The sequence below is a fragment of the Lepus europaeus genome, chromosome 1 (genome assembly GCF_033115175.1).
Source record: "Lepus europaeus isolate LE1 chromosome 1, mLepTim1.pri, whole genome shotgun sequence".
Classification (NCBI taxonomy): Eukaryota; Metazoa; Chordata; class Mammalia; order Lagomorpha; family Leporidae; genus Lepus; species Lepus europaeus.
In genome coordinates, this window is record NC_084827.1 from 35,402,524 (window position 1) to 35,409,203 (window position 6,680).

The window sequence follows — 6,680 nt, forward strand, 5'->3', positions numbered from 1 at the left end:
AGGTTTCTTAAACTTGGGGTTTCTCAGCTGTGATGCCCCTCACTGAATGTCCAACATTGAACTCTGTGGAGCCTCAGTGTGAACTAGGAGATAAGGGAACCAAAATAAACATGAAGCCCATATTACTTGCTGTGTCTCTGACCCAAGAGTCTTGTGTTGACAACCATCAATAACACAGTGGATGGCCAATTTTTTAGCTTTAAAAGTAAAATGTCATGGCCTTCACAGTTCTTGGTAATCTGTGATTCAGCTTTGTCATTCATAAAATGGGGTAATAACCACCTTAAAAAGGTATTACAAGGATTACGTGAATTAATACACAAATAAATTGCTTCCATTAACTGCTCAATAAATGTTAGGCATTATTATGGTGACTACTATGATTAATATCTAATACATACAAGTAGCTAAACAGAACCACAAAAGGATTGATGCCAAGTTAAGAAGTCTTCACTCCTCAGAAATGAAGAAAACATTCTTACTCTTAATCATGTTCTGCTTGATGTATTTACTCATCAAAATTATGAGTGACACAACTGCTAACATGGATAAAAGAACAAGAGCTTCATAAAATACATAAATTTAAGACAGAAAGATAGGCAGACAGATACATAGATTTCCCAACTGCTGATTCACTCCCCAAAGTCCCCCAGTAGTGAGATGGACCAAAGCCAGTAACCCAATCCAGCTCTTTCACATGGGTGGCAGGAACCCAATTACTTGCGTCATCACCTCCTGTTTCGCAGGGTCTGCACTGGGAGGAAGAAGGCATTGCAAACTCAGGCACTCAGATATAGCATGCAGGTGTCTTCACTGGTATCTTAACCAATGTTATAGCAGCTATATATGCTCCTCTCTAAAAATGTTAACATGCTGCCTAACCAAAATAACACATTTTTTAAGAAATTATTTATTTGAGAGACAGAGAGGGAAAGAGATCAATACACACACAGAGAGAGAAAGAGTTCTCATTCACAATTCACTCTCCAAATGTTCTCAACAGTGGCCAGAGCCAGGTATCAGTAACTCAATACAGGTCCTCCTCATGGCAGGAACAGAACTGAGCGTCACATGGTGTGCATTAGAAGGAAGCTGGAGTAAGGAACAGAGCCAGTTATTACATCCAGGTACTCCGGTGTGGGATGTGAGCATCTTCACCTGCATCTTAACACCAAGGCCGAATGCTTGAATTTAACAGTGATACTGATATTATTTTTTATAATATTCAGATGTATATTAATTGCAAATTACAACACATGAATTACAGTTCAATTAACAATGTAGCACAGCCAAAAAAAAAAAAAAAAAAAACCCAGAATTTCCTAGTTAAGTTGTAGAAAAATGAAGATAAGGCCGGCGCCATGGCTTAACAGGCTAATCCTCTGCCTGCGGCAGCAGCATCCCATGTTCTAGTCCCATTCGGGGCGCCAGATTCTGTCCCGGTTGCTCCTCTTCTAGTCCAGCTCTCTACTGTGGCCTGGGAAGGCAGTGGAGGATGGCCCAAGTGCTTGGGCCCTGCACCCACATGGAAGACCAGGAGCACCTGGCTCCTGGCTTCGGATCAGCGCAGTGCGCCGGCTGCTGGCCATTGGGGTTGAACCAACTGAAAAGGAAGACCTTCCTCTCTGTCTCTCTCTCTCTCTCACTGTCCACTCTGCCTGTCAAAAAAAATTTAAAAATTAAAAAAAGAAAAATGAAAATAAATTTTCAGTGTGCTCCATATTGGGCAAGTTATACTCATAATACAGTGTCTGATTCTGGATACAACATTTTAAAGGAAAACTTCAGCAAATATGAATTTTCTTAGAAAACACGAATTATTTTTGTGCATAAAAATAACCAAAGCCCTTTACTTTTACTTCTTAAGCCAGAAAAAGTACAAATTTATTGGAAATTAAAACTTTTTCAAACATCTGAAAATTCATGTCTGTAAATCATGTTATGAAAGGATGAAGTGCAGAGCTAAAAAAAATAGCTAATTAATTGATTCCATTTCAACATGAGGAAGAACTATCAACTAACTTTTTTCAAATGTTGGACTTTTTTTTTTTTTTGAGAGGCAGAGTTAGACAGTGAGAGACAGAGACAGAGACAGAGACAGAGAGAAAGGTCTTCTTTCCGTTGGTTCACCCCCTAAATGGCTGCTACGGCCGATCAGAAGCCAGGAGCCAGGTGCTTCTCCTGGTCTCCCATGTGGGTGCAGGGCCCAAGCACTTGGGCCATCCTCCACTGCCTTCTCGGGCCACAGCAGAGAGCTGGATTGGAAGAGGAGCAACTGGGACAGAATCTGGCGCCCCGAATGGGACTAGAACCCGGGGGCCCTGGGGCCGCAGGAGGAGAACTAGTCAAGTGAGCCATGGCGCCAGCCACAATGTTGGACTTTATGATAAGTTCTTCACTCATGGAAGTTTGTAAAAGTCACTGCTCAAACCAGTACAACAGGGATTCCCTCCTCCACAAATTCAGATGTCTTTGAACTGCTCACTTCTTGTCCATAAGGAAGCAAACACACAGTTTCTCCAATCTTCTTGCCTTCTTTCACCCCTGTCTTGTTTCTCTCGTTTCTGTTTCATTTTTAGCTCAGCCCCTTAAAGCTGACAACCCACCTGACTTTTCCATTTGCCTTGCCAGTTATCCACTCTTTTTATATACTTAGGTCCACAAGCAATCTGTTCAAGACTCCTGGATAATGACCCCAAGCCCAACCTCTCATCTGTCTTGGAAGAGAGATCAGAAATTTAATTTCATGATTGCAAAACTTCTGTTCAATTCTTGGATTCATTTTACTTGTTTTTCTGTTTACATAACTTGGTGGATACGAATGATTAAAGAATAAATAAACAAGTGAATGAATAAAAAATATTACTAAGAAACCAATAATAAGCTTCTCTCTTTTGTAAGAACTAGCTACCTGAATGGGTCTTAGTCTTTCAATCACTCCAACAGGTGACAGAGAGTACAAAGGCATGAACCATGAATACCCGTGGGGACAAGGAAAGCAAATGTGACAGTGAGAAAGGACAAGGGTAGAGGTGGGAGCAGGGAGTTGCACGATGGTAAAGACCCAAGATTAATTCTTAGAAAGTATTAACCAGTAAAGTCTCTTTGTTTTGTTTGTAAACCAAGCAACTATTTATAAACCAAAATAAAATATCAGGCCATATAAAAATGTATTTGAATGAAACTGAGAAGAGAATTCTAAACTCCTAAGAAATTTTGACAAGCAGCAGCAACCACACAAAGGCAAAAATAATAATACAACCATATCAATGAATTTCAAATGCATTATGCTAAGACTCATTACATGAGTCTATTTTTTCAACAGACATAAAAAGGCACAAACATATAGATAGAAAACAGAGCACTGGTTTACCAGGGACTGGAGGATGACCAAAGGGATCGACTAAAAGGCACAGGGAGAAATGGGGAGGGGGCTGAGGGGTGGAACTTATATAATTGTGGTAGTGATGAATAAGTGTATATTTGTTCAAAATATAAACAACTGTACACTGAAGGGTGGATGTTACAGGATGTAGCTCACCTTTAATTTTTAAAACAGGAAAAACAAGAGTTTAAAATAACTTTGAAAAGCTAACCAACTAAGAAAAAAAAAAGACACAATTTGTGTCACAAAAAATCACATCAAAGGTAAACATTCTGAGGGAAAATTATTGGGATCATTTCTATGATACAGTGACCAGTACATGAATTCAAAGGAAACATCACAGGGCCTGGGTTGTGGCACAGCAGGTTAACACTGCAACATTGGCATCCAGTCTTGGAGCCTGGGTTCTGGCCCCGGGGGCTCTTCCTGCTACTGTGCCTCAGACAGCAGTGGGAGAGTCAGAGGGAGCTTTGGGCTCCTGGCTTAGGCTTGGCCCAGCACTGGCCATTGCAGACATTTGGGGAGTGAGCCAGCAGAAGGAAGATCTTTCTCTCTGTCATGCTGCCTTTCAAACAGATAAATAAATCTTATAAAAGAGAAAGAAATTAAAAATGTATAACCAACTTGCTTTTTGTAAATTAATCAAATATATTCTCACTGATGAGTAGTTAACATCTCAAATTAAATTCATTCATGTCTTATTTTGAAATATAATCCCATAAAAATGTAACTCTAGTAATAAGAAAATAAACATTAAAATTTGTATTATTTCTATAGTCTACATTTTGTTAGCATATTTTCTATTATTTTACGTTTTAACTTAAAATTTATTCTTACACAGACAGAACACTCATTGCTCAAAATAAAAACAAAACTTACAATAATTATTTTTAATATAGTATGAATATACATGTGTTTACTCATCTTTTAGAACTTGGCGCTGAGGTAGGCATTTGGTCTGGTGGCTAAAAGATGCTTCCTGGGATACCCACATCCTGTTCTACTCCTCAATCCAGCTTCCTGCTAGTGCGTGCCCAGGGAGGCATCAGGTCACAGCTCCGTAACTGGGCTCCTGCCACCCACATAAAAGATGTGAATCCAGCTCCTGGCCCAGACCGAACAGTTGTGGGTATTTGGGGAGTGAAGCAGCAGATGGGGGAATTTCTCTATTTCTCTGCCTTTTAAATAAAAAATAATAGTAATAATTTTCCCAAAATTCAGCGCTGTTTCAGAGCTATGAGAATGAGATGTTTTCAGGACACAGTTAAGAGGGTATCAAAGAGAATATGCATGTAAAATCTAATACCAATTAAAAATTACTAAGTGCATTGGTTTTTTTCTTATTAAGAATAGTTTGAGCAATAGACATGTAAGGTTAAGGATAGATTTTTGTTACTGAAAAATTGCAAAGAACCAAAGCTGAAGTGATAAAGAGGCAACTTAAAAGCATACTTTCCTAAACTTATCAAGAAAGTAGGATTTTAAAAATGATTTTATCTGGCCAGCGCCACGGCTCACTAAGCTAATCTGCCTGCGACACCAGCACCCCGGGTTCTAGTCCCTGTCGGGGCGCCAGATTCTGTCTGGGTTGCTCCTCTTCCAGTCCAGCTCTCTGCTGTGGCCAAGGAAGGCAGTGGAGGATGGCCCAAATGCTTGGGCCCTGCACCCACATGGGAGACCAGGAGGAAGCACCTGGCTTCGGATCAGCGCAGTGCTAGCCGTAGCGGCCATTTTGGGGGGTGAACCAACGGAAGGAAGACCTTTCTCTCTGTCTCTCTCTCTCTCACTGTCTAACTCTGCCTGTCAAAAAAAAAAAAAAAATTTCATCTGGAACAATATGTCACTCAAATGAATTTTCTTTTTAATGACAGGAATACAATCTCCATACTGAAATATGAGTATTTTCAAGCTTACATTCTTGCCAAAAGCTACCACAAGTTAACCTCTACTTTCTGAGAAGGAGAAGTGTTTGTTGCTGTGCTCTTGGTTGTGTTGAATCTAAAACAGTGAGCTGATTATGACAAGGAAGGCAGTGAGAGTATGAGAAAAGACCACACTGCAGAAGACTACCATGCTGCAAGGACCACATACACTTGGAAGGATTGTATGCATCATCTGATCAGAGGCTGAGATCACAAAGCAATGAAGAAATAGCTTAGATGAGGCTTTGCAATCTTTCAGCAGTCCCCAAGGAAAGAAGGAAGACATCTCAAGAGATTTCCAACAAAAGTTCTTACATGGTATACTATATAAAACTCCCATGATGCCAAGCTACAGCAAATAGGTGGTACTCCTACAGTTGTAGTTTTGTTTGTTTTCAGTGTAGCATAAAGTATAGTCTGGACCACTTGGTGGCCAATGTATTATATGGGTTGTAAATGTACATGCACTGTGTGTGTGAAGTCCATTAAGAGCTTGATTTACTGTACTTGTGTATGTTTTTGTTTAACTTGTGGACAAAGACTGAAATACAGGTGCAAAAGATCCTCTTTTGCAACACAGAACTCATTGATAGTATGAGTTTTGATATACACAAGCAGGAATAGGATGAAAAAACAAAAAAGACAAAATTTATCAAACAACTTACCCAACCCCCTACTTCATTACTGGATTGGTGCCACCAACAGTTATATATATGAATGAGCACAGGGCTAAGGCAAAACTTTGAATAAATTAATATTTATGGAATGATAATGGCATAAGCTTCAGGGAAGAGAATGCCAGGTGGTTATTTATGTTTCTTTATCCTAATGTGATCAGCTCCACATGCACTGGACCTTCTCCTCCCTTGATTCTGCATTCTGGTTAAACAATGGGAGGCTCCACTTGTGACTGGGAAGTATGTGTGTATGTTTGTATAGGGTGATCTAAAAGGACCTAGTGAGATAAGACAACCGGAAAGAAAAACTCTTAAATTTTAATTGAGCCCCCTGAGTTTCACTGGCAACATTATTATGTTGATTTTGTTTAATTGTTTTCATTTTTGGAAGTGTCTTTTCCCAACTTCATTATTTTATGTACCTAAGAAATGTACCTGTTGTCCCCTCAAACTTGAGTGCTTGCATTTCATAAAATGTTCAAGTTGAAAGTGATCTAAAAGCTAATCCAGTATCTTCTTAACTCAGGAGGGAATGACTCATGATCCCTCAGTACATATGGACACACATAGTACTAGAAAGCAGGTTTTCTAGCAGTTAGCATGGGAGAAGTAAAGCAAGGTGGCTATTTTACTCTTTGGGATAATAATTAAACATTTTTCAGAATGATCTGTGTTCATTCTCACCCTAATATGAAT

At 39.5% G+C, this 6,680-nt stretch overlaps 1 non-coding gene across 1 annotated transcript; it reads left to right on the top strand.

The window, feature by feature from the left end:
* The first annotated feature begins 5,809 nt into the window (after positions 1-5,809).
* LOC133768702 (small nucleolar RNA SNORA40) lies at positions 5,810-5,932 on the top strand. The gene has a single exon (XR_009867053.1). It is a non-coding gene; the product is annotated as a small nucleolar RNA SNORA40 (small nucleolar RNA).
* Positions 5,933-6,680: the final 748 nt, after the last annotated feature.